The sequence below is a fragment of the Grammomys surdaster genome, unplaced genomic scaffold (genome assembly GCF_004785775.1).
Source record: "Grammomys surdaster isolate TR1022 unplaced genomic scaffold, NIH_TR_1.0 125100, whole genome shotgun sequence".
NCBI classification, from domain to species: Eukaryota; Metazoa; Chordata; class Mammalia; order Rodentia; family Muridae; genus Grammomys; species Grammomys surdaster.
In genome coordinates this window covers 1-17,614 of record NW_021620003.1, presented here as the reverse complement: position 1 = coordinate 17,614, position 17,614 = coordinate 1, and the positions used below count along the sequence as shown (strand labels likewise).

General features: G+C 43.5%; 3 pseudogenes; 2 read left to right on the top strand and 1 right to left on the bottom strand.

The window, feature by feature from the left end:
• Positions 1–2,855: 2,855 nt before the first annotated feature.
• LOC114636988 lies at positions 2,856–5,315 on the top strand (annotated as a pseudogene).
• A 1,944-nt stretch (positions 5,316–7,259) lies between these two features.
• Positions 7,260–10,148, top strand: LOC114636987 (annotated as a pseudogene).
• A 1,673-nt stretch (positions 10,149–11,821) lies between these two features.
• Positions 11,822–12,372, bottom strand: LOC114636989 (annotated as a pseudogene).
• Positions 12,373–17,614: the final 5,242 nt, after the last annotated feature.

The window sequence follows — 17,614 nt, the reverse complement described above, 5'->3', positions numbered from 1 at the left end:
TTTGTTTGTTTGGTTTTGGTTTTGGCAGCTTGATGCACTAGTTTTTATTGCAGGACGTCTTGGTGTCCCTCAGATAGGACTGGTCAGTATAGCTGCTGTGGCAAGGATTCCTTTCCTCTTGGTGAAGTTCCCTTCTAAAAGGCAGCCGAGGGTCCACAGAGTCTTCATTTGCAATCACTGAGCTTTATAACTAGACAATGTGGAGGTATTGCTGCCGCAGCAAGGAACATTCAGATTCCATGTGCTCTTGGATAACTTCCCTTCTAAAAGGGACTTCCTGGGTCCAGCAGGGACTTCATTTGCAGGCGCCAGAGGTTTTTGTACTAGACAGCATGGCTAGAGCTTCCTAGAGACTGGATTTCCCCTTGGGACCCGCGAGATAATTTGCTGGTGGCCACTGGAGAAAAAGTCTCTTGGTTTCAGGAGCAGGAAGGTTTTGGGAGTAGGCAATTTGTGGAGTGTCTCAGCAGACTCCACCACTTCTGGTCCTGGAGATTCATCACAGGCTGTTGCTTGTGGGTAGCTTAGGTAAAACCAGGTGAGAGAAGATGGTTTCCACTGCTTAACACTCCTGGAACTTTTACAAATAATTCAGACCTAAAATAACCTAATAGTTCTACATTACTAAGATATGGACCCATTGAAGTTAAAATCACTGTAGCAGCAGCTGTGCAAAGTGCTAGCCTGGATCTGGACTTTCTGCTTCTTCTGTGTGTCTTCAGTTTTTAGAAGGTTTTTGAAGAGGGGAGTGTGGTAATTGCAGGATCTCACAATCTCTGGTCCTCGAGATTCAGCCATGAATATGTTCCTGTTCAGTGCCTGCTGAATCTACTGAACAGGAAATCTGTCCACTGCTCAGACTCCTGGAAATTTTATGAATAATTCGGACATAAACATAACATTTAGGAATTTGTTTGATAGGAACCTATTAAAGGCAAAATCAGCCCTGGAGTGCTAGTACTGATTCTTTATATTCTGCTTCATCTGTTCTGCATTCAGGAAGAAGCATCCCCACAGAGGCTCAATGCCCAAAGCAAGCACCTTTCACTGGACTTTGAAGGTGCTCTTTGATAAAACCTGCTTCCTGCCCATGCCTTCTGAAAGCCACACTGGCAGTTTAGTGCAACTTGAAATGTGTTTGTACACTGATATCTCAGAAGCTTAAATTCTCTGTCTTTTTAAGGCAGGAAGGACTTTAGCTTCCTGCAGGATTTGAACACCACTGCAAATGGATTCCCTTCTTCTGTTTCCAATTATCTGTAGGGGTCCAGCTTCCACACAGGATCTGAGTTCTCAATTGGAAGCAGGGATATCTGGAATGGGTATAAAATTATATATAAACTACTTTTAGTGTCCAAGCTGACAGGCAACTTTTCAAGGCTTAACTTTTCTCTCTCTTCTCTCTCATTCTCTGTTTTCTTTCTCTCTAGCTCATTTGCTCGCAGCTTGAGGCTGCACACACTCTGCATTCTCCAGAGCACTGTGCACTTTTCTTGAACTCCCACACTCCTACATACCTGTGTGTCTTTCCTTCTCACTTTCACACATTCTTCATATACATCTCATGTACACCTCACATACGTCACATGCACTCTCCTTTCACTCACATATACACTCTCCATACACACTTCCCCTTCCCTCTTCACTCTTCACGTTCGTTCTTCACTCACTCATGTTCTCTCACTGGAGTGCTCTCTCTCTCTCTCTCTCTCTCTCTCTCTCTCTCTCTCTCACCACATTCACCCCACATTTTCCTTCCCCTTTCTCTTGCCCTAGTCTTTTATTGATACTCTAAAATCTTATAAAAAAAAAACATTGTATAATCATTGCAAAATCTAATTCCAAAGAATAACCACATCCCACAAAGAATTAAGAATTACAATTGTTCCCCAAAATTTCAAACTTCCGTATTCCCAAACCTATAGCCAAAATAATAATAATTGCAAACTTATCACTATTTAAACTATAACTTTTAACTTATTATACTTCAGAGCTCAGAGCTTCTAGGTCAGCTACTTGCATTTTCCTGAGAAGCTCTAATGATTAATGACATGGGCAAATCTCCCAGGCAGTGACCAGAAAGAATCAAATTAACCCTTAACTCAGTAGTTCCACTAGCTTTCTACTTCTGTGCATTAGGACTGGATGTGCTGTGCCCTATGCCTCAATTTTTAATTGTTTAAGAATCATTACATCAAGGAACATCTAGTTTCACAGAATCCACCAGAGCAGAAGGAGAAACGAGTAAGAAAGTCAGATATAATAGAATAATTATGAACACCAAGGCCAACTGAAAAACAGTCACGCACAAATGAAATCTATACAGCAGTTGTCCGAGGCTAAGGTTAGGAGAAATGGCAACAACTGGTTTTTGCTTGTTTTTTTTTTGTTTGTTTGTTTTTCACTATAATTCATTTTATTGCTTATTAATCATGTCATCTCATACAATTTTAAGTAAACAGCATTATTTTTGATGCAAATGTTCAAGTGTTTATAAGGTAACAAGGGATACCATTGCCGCCCGCGGGGAAGGTCGCCTGAGGGGGGGGAGGGCTGAGGGAAGAGAGGGCACCCTCCAGCGCCGGGGTGCATTGTGGGAAGGAGGCAGCAGCGTCCAGGGCGGGCTGGAGGTGCAGCAGCAGTGGCGGCGGCGGTAAATCCCGGCCGCACACAGCACTGTGCAGCCGTGGCCCCAGCCCAGCCTTGGCCCGCGCGCCCCTCCTGCTTCTCGCGGCTTCGCGCGCCAGCCCCTCCTCCGCGCGCGGCCTTGCCAAGCCGGCCGGCCCGCCCAGCTCCCCTCCCCAGCCCCACGGGGTGGCCGCGTTGCCGTGACGAGGCGGGAGGGGAGGGCTGGACCGGCCGGCGGCCAGACGACCATGCCGAACTTCTGCGCTGCCCCCAACTGCACACGGAAGAGCACGCAGTCTGACCTGGCCTTCTTCAGGTTCCGGAGGGACCCGGCCAGATGCCAGAAGTGGGTTGAGAATTGTAGAAGAGCAGACTTAGAAGATAAAACACCTGATCAACTAAATAAACATTATCGACTGTGTGCCAAACACTTTGAGACCTCTATGATCTGCAGGACTATGCATTTTGCAGAGGCATCAGAAAACTAAAGAATGATTGGGTTATTTTATTTCTCAGTATTAACTGAAGCAGATACTTGTGAAGTCATTGGGAGAGTCCTTATTGGACAGTTCTTCGAGATAATGCAATACCAACAATATTTGATCTTACCAGTCACTTGAACAATCCACATAGCCGACACAGAAAACGAATAAAAGAGTTGAGTGAAGATGAAATCAAGACAACAAAGAGTACCTCAAATCATTATTTGAGATTCTGATTCTCATGGGAAAGCAGAACATACCCTTGGATGGGCTGACGAGATCCCAGAGGGCCTCTTTGCTCCAGATAACTTAAGGCACTCCTGGAGTGCAGCATCAATTCTGGAGAAGAAGTCGTAAGGAAGCGCTTTGAGACCACAGTTATTTTTTGAGACCACGTTATTCTGCTCTAAAACTCAGCCGAGGCAGATGCTGGAGATCTGTGAGAGCTGGATCCGGGAAGAGACACTCAGGGAAGTGCGGGACTCACACTTCTTTTCCAGTATTACAGACGATGTGGTGGACATAGCAGGAGAGGAGCACCTGCCCGTGCTGGTGAGGTTTGTTGATGACGCTCACAACCTGAGAGAGGAGTTTGTGGGATTTCTGCCCTATGAAGCCGATGCAGAGATTTTGGCTGTAAAATTTCACACTACAATAACTGAGAAATGGGGATTGAATATGGAATATTGTCGTGGTCAGGCTTACATTGTGTCCAGTGGATTTTCTTCCAAAATGAAAGTTGTTGCTTCAAGACTTTTAGAAAAATATCCCCAGGCTGTCTATACCCTCTGTTCTTCCTGTGTCTTAAACGCATGGTTGGCAAAGCCTATGCCTGTGACAGGGTGTCCGTGGCTTTAGGAACCATTGAGGAAGTCTGTTCATTCTTCCATCGATCCACCACAGCTGCTTTTAGAATTTGACAATGTAATTTCTGTTCTTTTTCAGAATAGTGAAGAACGGGCTAAAAAACTGAAGGAAATTTGTTATTCCCAGTAGACAGGCAGGCATGATGCTTTTGAAATCTTAGTGGATCTCCTACAAGCACTTGTCTTATGTTTAGATGGTATTAATAGCGATACGAATATTAGGTGGAATAACTATATAGCTGGACAAGCATTTGTACTCTGTAGTGCAGTGACAGATTTTGATTTCATTGTTACCATTGTTGTTCTTAAAAATGTCTTATCTTTTACAAGAGCCTTTGGGAAGAATCTCCAGGGACAAACCTCTTATGTCTTCTTTGCAACCAGCAGCTTGACTGCAGTATTGCATTCACTTAACGAAGTGATGGAAAATATTGAAGTTTATCATGAGTTTTGGTTTGAGGAAGCCACAAATTTAGCAACCAAACTTGACGTTCAAATGAAACTCCCAGGGAAGTTCCGGAGAGCCCAGCAAGGTAACCTGGAATCTCAGCTAACCTCCGAGAGTTACTATAAAGACACTCTCAGTGTTCCAACAGTGGAGCACATTATTCAGGAACTTAAAGATATTTTCTCTGAACAGCACCTCAAAGCTCTGAAATGCCTATCTCTGGTACCCTTAGTGATGGGGCAGCTCAAATTTAACACATCAGAAGAGCACCATGCTGACATGTACAGAAGTGACCTACCCAATCCTGACACACTCTCTGCTGAGCTTCACTGTTGGAGAATCAAGTGGAAACACAGAGGAAAAGATATTGAGCTCCCATCCACCATTTATGAAGCCCTCCATCTTCCTGACATCAAGTTTTTCCCTAATGTATATGCTTTGCTGAAGGTCCTGTGTATTCTCCCTGTGATGAAGTTTGAGAATGAGCGCTATGAAAATGGATGGAAGCGTCTCAAAGCATACCTGTGGAATACTCTGACAGACCAGAGGTCGAGCAATTTGGCTTTGCTTAACATAAATTTTGATATAAAACATGATTCAGATTTAATGGTGGACACATACATCAAACTCTATACAAATAAATCAGAGCTTCCCACAAATAATTCAGAAACCATTGAAAATACCTAAAAGATTTTAAAAATGGTTGTTGTCTTATTTTGCTGTTTGGAAGAAAAGCTGTAAGGTATAGTAGGTCACTTAATGACTTGCTGACAGACCTCCAGTTTAACATCTCATTAGCTATTGGTAATCCACGTATTTAAATGGCCCCTGTTTGGACTCTCATACTTTGAATACCTATCCATTCTTCCAGAAGTTGGCATTGGGAGTACTAAAATGCCTCTTTGCTAGTGGCACTCTGGAAATGTTTTAGTTAAAAGTCATTTTTGATATGACATTATCACTGTTGATTCAGTTGTCAGTTATTAAGTTATCAGGAAAATGAATTTTGTGAGAAAAATACATTTTATAATGTGTCATGATGAAATACACCATTGACTTTTGACTAGGAGTTATAGGTGTTTAAAATCTCTGGTAGCAGCACTTGGAAGGCAGAGGCATGAGGATAACAAGTTTTAGGCCAGCCTGGACTACATAGTAAGAGCCTGTCTCAAAAACAAGTAAGAACTGGGTTGGAGCTTAGTGTGGAGCTCTTGCCTAGCATGTGCAAGCCCTAGGTGTTCACCTCAGTATTGCAAAAGCAAAACAACAGATCAGCTTGTAATGGGTAGTCCCAGGAAGTAATGAGCAGCCCTCTGTGTAGATTCTGTCAGGGCAGAAGAACCTCAGAGGAACAGGTTAATGTAAGAATGGCAGTGCCAGGCGCTGCTGCTCCTCATTGGACTGTTGCTGTTTACATTCCTTTGCTGAGCCCACATTGTTACAGGCTTTTTTGCTCTTCACTTCTGCTTCTTGAAGAAGACAGACCCAGAGGCCATCCGTATAGGTAACTGACTTGTCTATTTTCTTCTTCTTTCTACATGATTATGTCTACTGCCTCGTCTTGATTTATAAGCAAAACCTACAGAAATAAATGTTTTGTGGTTTATCTAAAAAATAATACAGAAAATATAGCTGTTATTTTTGGTGAATAAAATCAATTTTGTATAGTTTATTTCAATCTAAATAAAATGTGAATTTTGTTTAAAAAAAAAAGGGATACCATTGCCACCGTCTGCCTCATAGAAAAAGAGTAAAAATAGTTCATTGGCATTTAACTAGCATTATTCTTTGCAATCTAAGAACCACAACAACTTTGACCAGAGAAATGACCATTAGAACAGAACAAAATACTTTTTTTTCTATTACAAGATGTTTCTTTTCAAGGCAGTGTACCATATAGACCATGACATGTTTCAAGGCACAGGCCAAGAAGATTCTGTACTTTTCCACCACCTGACCCCTCTTACCCCCTCCCCTTGTAAAACATGCTATAAAAAAGCATTTTATGTTCAAAAAAATTAAATAAAAGAAGGAAAAAAAACAAAACAAGATGTTTCTTTAAAAAAATAAAGCAAATCAAGATGACAATAAAAACTGCACAAACAGAAGCTTGAAAAGAAAAGCTGTTATAGTCTAGGCATCTCCAATATTCATCTAGAAAACAAGACGGGCACGGGCATGAGAAACTCTGTCACTGTGACTACACTTACTTTACAGCTCATACAGTTTAACAAGAGTCAAGGGGTAACTTTGTGAAATCCATAGATATATCTATCTGCTTTTATGCTAAGGTAACTTCTCTAAAAGTTGATTGTTCTTTAAAACCTGATATAAACTACACAGTATAGCTTGGTGTTCTAACAAGGAGGAAACACATATAATCACTGTAACACACACACACACACACACACACACACACACACGTGCGCTCACTAATAACTCTCCTAGTAAAACTATAGCAAGTTTTCTTTCCTAACGATTTTTAAAAACCAAGCATTTATAACAATAGTTCAGCATGTCAAAGATTGGATATATATTACCAAAGAGACACAGAGATTAGGAAACACATTTGGATACTTGAAAAGACACTATAAAAAACAAACAAAAAGCCTACCAAAGAACAACCCCTCCACAAAAACCAAGCACTCTCCCAGATCTGAAGTGTGTTTAATGCTGACTCCACTGAAAGACATATTACCAAACAACAACAAAACATCACAATAGCAAATATTAGGAATTTATTAAAACCACTGTCTCTGGCGGGGTGCGCTATCGGGCGGGGGTGAGGTTCGGGCCATTTGTGCCCTTGCGAGACTGCAGCTGTAGTCTTCCAAGATGTCAAAAACAAACAAATCCAAGTCTGGGTCTTGCTCTTCTCGCTCAAGATCTGCATCCAGATCTCGGTCTCGTTAATTTTCAAAGTCTGGGTCCCGAAGCCGATCTGTCTCTCGTTCAAGGAAGTGCAGGCTGAGTTCTAGGTCTTGTTCCAGATCATATTCTACAGCTCATAACAGAGAAAGGAATCACCCCAGAGTGTATCAGAATCGAGATTTCCGAGGTCACAACAGAGGCTACAGAAGGCCCTATTACTTCCGTGGGCGAAACCGAGGCTTTTATCCATGGGACCAGTATAACCGAGGTGGCTATGGAAACTACCGTTCCAATTGGCAGAACTACCGGCAAGCATACAGCCCTCGTCGGGGGCCGTTCTCGATCCCGGTCCCCAAAGAGAAGGTCCCCTTCACCACAGTCCAGGAGCCACTCTAGGAACTCTGATAAGTCATCCTCTGACAGGTCAAGGCGCTCCTCATCTTCCCGGTCGTCCTCCAACCACAGCAGAGTTGAGTCATCTAAGCGAAAGTCTACAAAAGAGAAAAAGTCCTCTTCCAAGGATAGCCGGCCGTCTCAGGCAGCTGGTGATAACCAGGGAGATGAGGCTAAGGAGCAGGCATTCTCTGGAGGCACCTCTCAGGATATAAAAGGGTCTGAGAGCTCAAAGCCATGGCCAGATGCCACCACCTATGGCACTGGTTCTGCATCACGGGCCTCAGTTTCTGATCTGAGTCCCCGGGAGAGAAGCCCAGCTCTCAAAAGTCCCCTCCAGTCTGTGGTGGTTAGGCGAAGGTCACCACGCCCTAGCCCTGTGCGAAAACCTAGTCCTCCACTTTCTAATGCATCCCAGATGGGCTCAGGTGGTGCTGGATATCAGTCTGGAGCACACCAAGGTCAGTTCGACCATGGCTCTGGGTCTTTGAGTCCATCCAAAAAGAGTCCTGTGGGTAAGAGTCCACCAGTCACTGGCTCTGCATATGGTTCATCTCAGAAAGAAGAGAGCGCTGCTTCGGGGGGAGCAGCATACTCAAAAAGGTATTTGGAAGAGCAGAAGACAGAGAATGGAAAGGGTAAGGAGCAGAAGCAAACAAATGCTGATAAAGAGAAGCTGAAGGAGAAAGGGGGCTTCTCTGATGCTGATGTCAAAATGAAATCTGATCCATTTGCTCCCAAGTCGGACACTAAGAAGCCCTTCCGAGGCAGCCAGTCACCCAAAAGGTATAAGCTCCGGGATGACTTTGAGAAAAAGATGGCTGACTTCCACAAGGAAGAGATGGATGAGCAAGATAAGGACAAGAGTAAGGGAAGGAAGGAACCCGAGTTTGATGATGAGCCCAAATTTATGTCTAAAGTCATAGCTGGTGCAAGCAAAAACCAGGAGGAAGAGAAGTCAGGCAAGTGGGAGAGCCTGCATGCAGGGAAGGAAAAGCAGAGGAAAGCAGAGGAGCTGGAGGAGGAGCCTTTCACAGAGAGATCCCGAAAGGAGGAGCGTGGAGGGTCCAAGAGGAGCAACAGTGGGCACAGGGGCTTTGTGCCAGAAAAGAATTTCCGGGTAACTGCATACAAGGCAGTCCAGGAGAAAAATTCATCACCTCCCCCAAGGAAGACCTCTGAGAGCCGTGACAAGCTGGAAAACAAAGGAGACTTTTCCTCAGGGAAGTCTTCCTTTTCCATTACTCGGGAGGCCCAGGTCAATGTCCGGATGGACTCCTTCGATGAGGACCTTGCACGACCCAGTGGCTTACTGGCTCAGGAACGAAAGCTTTGTCGGGATCTAGTCCATAGCAACAAAAAGGAACAGGAATTCCGATCAATTTTCCAGCACATACAGTCAGCTCAGTCTCAGCGTAGCCCCTCAGAACTGTTTGCCCAGCACATAGTGACCATTGTTCATCACGTTAAAGAGCATCACTTTGGATCCTCTGGAATGACATTGCATGAACGCTTTACTAAATACCTAAAAAGAGGAAATGAACAAGAAGCAGCTAAAAATAAGAAAAGCCCAGAGATACACAGGAGGATAGACATTTCCCCCAGTACATTCAGAAAGCATGGTTTGACTCATGAGGAATTGAAAAGTCCAATAGAACCTGGCTACAAGGCTGAAGGGAAATACAAAGACGATCCTGTTGATCTTCGTCTTGATATTGAACGTTGTAAAAAAACATAAGGAGAGAGATCTTAAGCGAGGTAAATCGAGAGAGTCGGTGGATTCCAGAGACTCTAGCCACTCAAGAGAAAGATCGACTGAAAAGACAGAGAAACCCCACAAAGGATCAAAGAAGCAGAAGAAGCACAGAAGAGCAAGAGACAGGTCTAGGTCCTCCTCCTCCTCTTCCCAGTCATCTCACTCCTACAAAGCAGAGGAGTACCCTGAAGAAGCAGAAGAGAGGGAAGAGAGCACCACAGGTTTTGACAAATCCAGATTGGGGACCAAAGACTTCGTGGGTCCAAATGAAAGAGGAGGCAGAGCTCGGGGAACCTTTCAGTTTCGAGCAAGAGGGAGAGGTTGGGGCAGAGGAAACTATTCTGGTAACAACAACAACAACAGCAACAGCAACAATGATTTTCAAAAGAGAAGCCGAGAAGAAGAGTGGGATCCAGAATATACACCCAAGAGCAAGAAGTATTACCTGCATGATGACCGGGAAGGCGAGGGCAGCGACAAATGGATGAGCCGAGGCCGTGGCCGAGGAGCCTTTCCCCGGGGCCGGGGCCGGTTCATGTTCCGGAAATCCAGTACCAGCCCCAAGTGGGCCCATGGCAAGTTCAGTGGGGAGGAGGGAGAGATTGAAGATGATGAGAGTGGGACAATGAACAGAGAAGAGAAGGACAGTCTACAGCCCTCAGCTGAGTAGGAGCCACTCTTGATGGAGCCCTTGCCCCCGGGAGAAAGGCACTGGGAGAAGCTGGTGGAGCCTCATGAAGATCCTGAAAACCCCACCCCACAACCCACTAGCCACACAGAATCCCACGACATCAGAGTGTGTCCCCGGTGCCGTCTCACTGGACAGGACAGGATGCTGCCATCGAGCCTAGATCAGACTCATGAGTCCAGCAGACCATATACACTGGGCTCCTGCTGTTGGTGTGTGGGGTGGGGCGGGGTAGGGAGAAGGATGCTGATGCTTGGACTTGATTTTGTCGTCCCACCCCCACTCCACCCCCAATTAGAAACCAAGTTTTCTTCATTTCATTTCCTTTGGAACTAAACGGGAATTTGGTTTTCAGTCTCTAACTGTCCTGAGTTTTAATTAAAAAATCCTTATATTTTTCTTTTCTTTTTTTTTCTTTTTAAGGGATATGTAGTAATATTAGCACAAAGATTTTAATTTGGGCAACTTTGATTCTCACCAGAAAACAAAGCATGTGAATAAAAATTGAAGTGTTCACCTCAAAAACAAACAAACAAACAAAAAAACAAACAAAAAAACAAAAAAAAACCCCACTGTCTCCAACAGTACAAAAATTAAATATTAAGGCATCTTATACTCTCATCCTGACCTATGCAGCAAAGAGAACTATCTTAAATAAGAGCTAGCATTTATTCAAATGCTTTCTAAAGTATTTGGCAAATTTGTTGTTTTTGTTTTTTTTCGGTGTACGGTCATGCATGCAAAGTGTATCTGGTATTTGTACTTGTGTGCAGATGGGTGTATGCACATGTGCTTGCTTGTTGAAGCCAGAGGTTTATGTTTTACGTCTTCCTCTGTTGCTCTCTTCCTGAACCAAGAGCTCAATGATTCAGCCAGACTGTTAGCCCAGCAAGCACCGGGGATCCTCCTGTCTCTGCCTCCCCGGCTCTGGGTTTCAGGTGCATGCCCGGCTTCTGTGTGGGTGTTGGGGATCTGAACTGAGGTCCTCAGGTTTGCACAGCAAACTGACTGAGCCACTTCCCCAGCCCCTCAATTTTCTTCTTATATTTTTTTATTATGCACATAATTGAAACCTTTCAGGGTCACACGCCTACATCCACTCTAAGAGAAAAGTATAAATAATTATCAATTTATTAAGGAGAAGCAATTCACTATTGAAAATAAAGAGGAACTACAAAGAAAATCACATAAAGCCCAACACCAGTTCTCAGATTTCTCTGGAGCAACTTATGGTTTCTTATCTAAGCAAAAGGAGGTGACGGCTCAAGGCAAGACGCTTATTAGTATGGGTCATGCCTCAGCTGAATGCCAGACTCGGAACTGGGCTCTGCTGAACTGAGAGTTCAAACACGGCTTTATTGGCCTTTAAAAATGATCACATCGCTTGTGTCGGATGGTTAAGTCACCACTGACATCACTCTGTGGAGCCATCCACTGGCGAGGATTCTCAACAGCTTCAGAAATTACTCTGAACAAGTTATACTTTGACCTTTTATTAAGGCAAGTTTGTGAAGATAATTTACTACAACCAAACCTCTTCATGGACTTTCCACTTATATTTTAAGACACACACAAAAGAAAAATGTCCTGTAAAAAAGATACTCAGTACCAGAAAAAAAAAAAAGTCAGGAGAGATGCTGAACCGGGCTGCTTTGCAGAGACTGCTCTTGCTTTGGTTGCAGATGCTTGTTACTCATCATCTTTAGAGGCAGTTTTGCTTAAATGCTTCACAACGTCAACCCAGTTCCAGCCTCTAGGGAGTTCCCCTTTGTGATCTGTTTTATCTGCCAGCTTGCGTTTCTGAGCTTTGGAAAGTTGTTCTTTCTTGTCTTTTTTCTTACTTGATGGGGCTGTGCTGGGAGTTTCAACTGAGACGATATTGACTACAGGTGTTGTAGAACTGGCAGGATGATGGTTCTCCATGAGCTGCTCTTTATTGTCCTTAACATACTCGAACAACGTGTAGGTCATGGCCGTGCCAAGGTTCACTTCTACTGCTTCCTGCAGCTTGGCTAAGATGCTCTGCTTTACAGCAGAGGAGATGGTGTTGTTACAAAAGGCGTTCATAGATACGACCGGACGTTTGTGGGTAAGTCTCCGTCCAGGAAGGCTTTGGGATCGCTGTCTTCACCTATCCTATACTGAAATGAAACTGGACTTAATTCCCAGAAACTTTCATCTCCTTCATAAATAGATCGTAAAGCTTCTAATTCCATCTCCTGGTCCTCGTTGGCACCCATCGCGCCGCCGGGCGCACAGCGTTCGCTACCGCAAAGAATGGGTGGGAGGACGGGGCACCCCGTTTCCGTGCTTAGGTCTAGGGAGCCGTGGGTAAGACCTCGCGTGCTCCCGATCCTCCGCAGCACCAAGCCACCCACAGTCGGCTGTGGGCCGGGAACCCAGGATCCCGTTATGCGTGATTGGGAACGGGGTGGGGGTGGGGGGTGGGGGGAACTGTTTTTTTACAAAGAGCTGCCGTGGCCTACTGCAGGCAGTCCCTTATTTCAGATGGGGGGTCCCCTGGAGGGATATGTCTCCTTCTTCTCAGAGTCCTAGATGCTATCCTCTTTACAAGGAGCTGCTGTGGGCTTCTGAGATGTCTCCATCCTAGCCTACTACAGGCAGTCCCTGTGATTGTATGCTGTCCCCACCATCTCCCCCTTTTTGTTTAAGAAGTTGTATGATGCAGACATACACAGTTAATGCCAAGAATGAGTGTCGAATTAAGCAGATGACAACTGGAAAGGTAATAAGACAAAATAAGAAAAATCCAACCGCAATGGCAGCATTCTGTAAAAATGATCTCCAGTTCACATCTTGCACAAAGGAATCCACAGAGGAGTCAAATGCAGTAGCCATTTCCTCCAAAGAAGCAGAGCCAATGTGGGAATTGCTAATATCTGAAATTTCACCGTGTAAAGCATCAATTTTCATAGTTGTGGATGAATGACTCTACAAGCCTCTAATAAACTTTTGAATACTTCTCCAATCATGAGTAGACTCATTATAAGGCCAGGAAGTAACACAGATCCATCTAAACAAAGAGTGACACTGTACTGATAATCTGATCTTAATATTTGAAATTTCCTGTCCCATATAAAGAACTGCCTTATCTGCGGTATTCAACCTGTCCTCAAATCCTCTATCTATCCTTTCTTTAATCAATAGGGCAATACTAACATTCTTAGATAGCTGGTCTACATGATGAACAGTGTGGACTTCCTTGACCAAAGAAGTGGTAGACAAGGCAAAAGAAATTACACCAATCAGATCAGTGATACCTAAAATTACAGTGGCCACAAAATGCTTACCTCTACAAAGTATAGAGGAGGCATGTTGAATGACCTCTACTCCAGGATTAGAAAACCATGTCCCACTAATATAGACAGGCAAAAGTACATAAGGAGGCTGTCGTAGTATGACAAAAACATTTTTCCTTGTAACAGTAAGTCAATTGGATAATTGACAATTTACACAAGTAACATGATAAACACCATGGCTATCTCCAACAAGGGAAAAATCACCATGTTCTTCAGTGGAGACAATAGAGAAAGGAGCAAGCAGCCACACAGGCTAAAATTGAAGCAGAAATTCTCTCTCTCTCTCTCTCTCTCTCTCTCTCTCTCTGCTTTCCAAGAATTTAAATATAATCAATCTTCTTTTTTTTATAAATAATTTATTTATTTTTTCTCAAATCGTAATTCATTCACACAGAGGTTATAAACACAGAAAGGCAGGATGTGGGGAAGGGAATGACACTGGAGCGTGGGTGTTCAGGGGGAGTACAGATATCTTTCAGAACAGGGTATCGCCTGGGTGAAGGTTCAGGGGACAAGTCACTATGACTCTGCCTATGACTCACTTGACCTTATCTAAGTTGGTATTGTCTGCCAAGGCTACCTATTTACAAGGTCTATGACTACTCAGGCTGGTGAATTTCCACAAAAGTTGCCTGTTTACATTAGCTTATAGCCATCTGTTTCAATGTTTTTCCACTGAGACCCAAGACTTGGTGTTAGTATACATGTATGACAGGCCTATTGCTGATTTTATGCCTATGGCTGATTTTAGGCCTTCAGTGTGTAAGCAGGGATGCCCCTGACATCTCCTCCCTTCTCTAAGTATAGAAGGGCTGTGGAAATGCAGAAATTCTCTTAACCTCAGAGCTAGGTCTAATAAGCTAGGTCTACTTTATGAGTAGCAGCAAAAAGGCGATATAGATCAGATTGAGAAGGGAGTAAATGGGAATTAAAAGTAGGGCAAAAGGTAGGGGAAACCCAGCCTGGGGCACTCTAGGCATTAGCAGGGGAGGTAGGTCAAGAAGTATCTCCCTTGGTATACCTATATCGTTTCAATTGCATAGTATAATCTTGTTCTGGATTACTAACAGACCAATCTAAAAGTTTAAAAGTTTTATATGTAAAATTAAAGGGAGTAAAATACACAGCTTTGGAGGGAAAACCACAAGAACATCATTTAGGGTAGCCATTAATAGGAATACTCTCTCAGACAGAGATCTGCTCTTCACCGTTCTGACAAGCAGATAAAAAGGAAGCCGAATGAGATGAAGAAGATGAACAAAAATAATGAAAGCCACAAAAAGGGGGGGGGGGTCGAGACAGGGTTTCTCTTATAGCCTGGGCTGTCCTGGCTCACTCTGTAGAACAGCCTGGCATCAAACTCAGAAATCCGCCTGCCTCTGCCTCTCAAGTGCTGGGATTAAAGGCGTTCGCCACCACTGCCCGGCTATCATTTTGAACAGTAAAGCATATGGAAAGGTTGTCAGCCATTCCAGAATAGTTGTAGCTGGTCAAAGTTTGTTCTTTCAGAAAGAACTACTTTCTCCTCCAAGCAGCTCAGTATTATTAGTGGTTACTTCAACAGGGCCAAAATCCCAAGTGGCCACGTAAACCAAGGGAAGATCTGGTAGATAAGCCCAATAGGAGTGTTTGGCAGCAGTACAAGGGAAAAGCATTACCTGGGTGAAGAAAAGCGAAAGCATAGCAAGAAGAAGATTGGATGGAGTAACCGGTAGGTAGAGAGAAAGCACACTACCTCTTGCAGCAGAGACCAATTCCTGAAGCTGATCCCAAGTTGGCAACAGTGTGAGGGATGAACGACCATGCAGCTGCAGTCTGGCAAAAGTGGAAGAGAGAGGCTGCTTGAAGTTTTCTGAGGTCATCAGGAATCAGTCACGCTGAGCTCTCATCCTTTGTATTTGGAAATTGAGATGGGACCTCTTGTTTTCCCAAATTGGGAATATATGGTCTGATGAGGTGGTCCAAGATCCAGACTGGTGACTCGGCATCCCGTGGAAAGCCACAAGCATACCCCCTTCCAGAGGAGAGAAGAACAAATGGCCCCTTCCATGTAGATGAAAGGACACCATTCCACAAAACTAACGGATGGTGCTGTTCCATAGGATCCCAGTGGCACTGTACTGTAGATCTAACCCGAGAATCTTTATTAAAATAATTGAGTACAAAAAGAGCATGATTCAGTAAATGAATGGGGGAGACATTTTAATTCTCCTCCCTATAATTTAGCCAATTGTGATTTTAATAATAGATTAGATCTTTCAATAATTGCTTGTCCTTGAGGATTGTATGCAATGCCTGTAGTATGTTTAATATCGAATTTAGTACAAAAGTTTGCAAAGGCTCTAGATTGATAAGTAGGACCATTATCAGTTTTCAAATCTATTGGGATGCCAAGAAATGCAAAGCAAGCAAATAAGTGTTGTTGTATGTCTTTGAATGCTTCTCCTGTCCTGACTGTGGCAAAAATAACTCCAGAAAAGGTATCAACAGTAACATGAACAAAAGATAGTTTTCCAAAAGATGAAACATGAGTTATACCCATCTACCATAGGACTCTATGCTTGAATCCTTGAGAGTTAACTCCAGGCAAGGAAGTAGGAAGTGTAGGACAAGTAGAACACTTTTTACAGTCTGACAAGCTGCCTCCCTAGTCAAAGAAAATGCCTTAACATTATCATGGTGACTTGCATGGGAGGCACTTGCTCTACTGACATCATCTAGAAGAGTAACATGAGTCAATAAATCTGCATATGAGTTTCCTGTGACTAAAAGTCCAGGGAGACTAGTATGAGCCCAAATATGTCCTACAAAATAAGGAATTGAGCATTGATGCAACAATTGTGGTAATTTTTGCAATAAGGTATTAATTGTTGTTTTATCTGTGTTAATCACAGATAAAAAGTCTATACACATACTGAGAATCAGAATAAAGGTTAAAAGGAATCAAGGAATAGCAAGAAAAAACTTTAATAACTGCATGTAGATCTGTCTTTTGAGCTGAGGTAAAGGAGGCATTAAAGGTCCTAGTGTCAGTTTCAAAAACTATAATGTCCTTTCCGTTTCAAGAACCATCAGTAAAGAATGTTTTACCTTGATCTAAAGGCACCATAGAGAAGGTAGAATGAAATGTGACTTGCTGTAGATTCAAAAAAATGGAAAAGAGGTCTATTTTGGAAGGTAAATAGTGCCTGTCCCTTAAAGGAGGCAAAGGCTAATGCAAGGGAATGAGAAAAATGTAACAGCCACTCAAACTGAGCATTTGTATAAGGTATTCCAAATACTTGAAAGCCTTTAACCAATATCTCTTTCTTGAATTCCCACACTCCTACACACCTCTGTGCATTCTTCTTTCACTATCACACACACTCTTCACACACACTTCACCTACACCTCACACACACCACATGCACTCTCCTATCACTCATACACACACTCAGCAATTCTGTGCCACGGAAGGTTCTCAAGCCATTTTCCTGCTTATTGGTTTTTTTTTTTTTTGGCAGCTTGATGCACTAGTTTTTATTGCAGGGCATCTTCGTGTCCCTCAGATTGCAACGATTTGCTGCAGCACTTTCCCGGCAGGCAGTTCTTTGCCGCGAAAAGGATCGGAATCAGCAGTATGGCGGCCTCAGCAAGGACATCCTTGCAGCGGCAAGGATTCCATTGCTCTTGGTAAAGTTCCCTTCTAAAAGGCAACCGTGGGTCCACAGAGTCTTCATTTGCAATCACTGAGCTTTATAACTAGACAATGTGGAGGTATTGCTGCTGCAGCAAGGAACATTCAGATTCCATGTGCTCTTCGCGAACTTCTCTTCTAAAAGGGACTTCCTGGGTCCATCAGGGACTTCTTTGCAGGCACCAGAGAATTATGAACTAGACAGCATGGCTAGAGCTTCCTAGCGACTGGATTTTCACTTGGGGCCAATAGAAGATTTGCTGGTGGCTACAGGGGAAAAAGCCTCTTGGTTTGAGGAGCAGGAAGGTTTTAGGAGCAAGCGATTTGGGAAGTGTCTCTGCAGGCTCCAGCACTCTCTGGTCCTGGAGATTTATCACAGGCTGTTGTTTGTGGGAGCTCCTGCTAAACTTGTTGAGAGGAGATTGTGTCCACTGCTCAGACTCCTTCAACTTTTACGAATAATTCAGACCTAAAATAACCTAATAG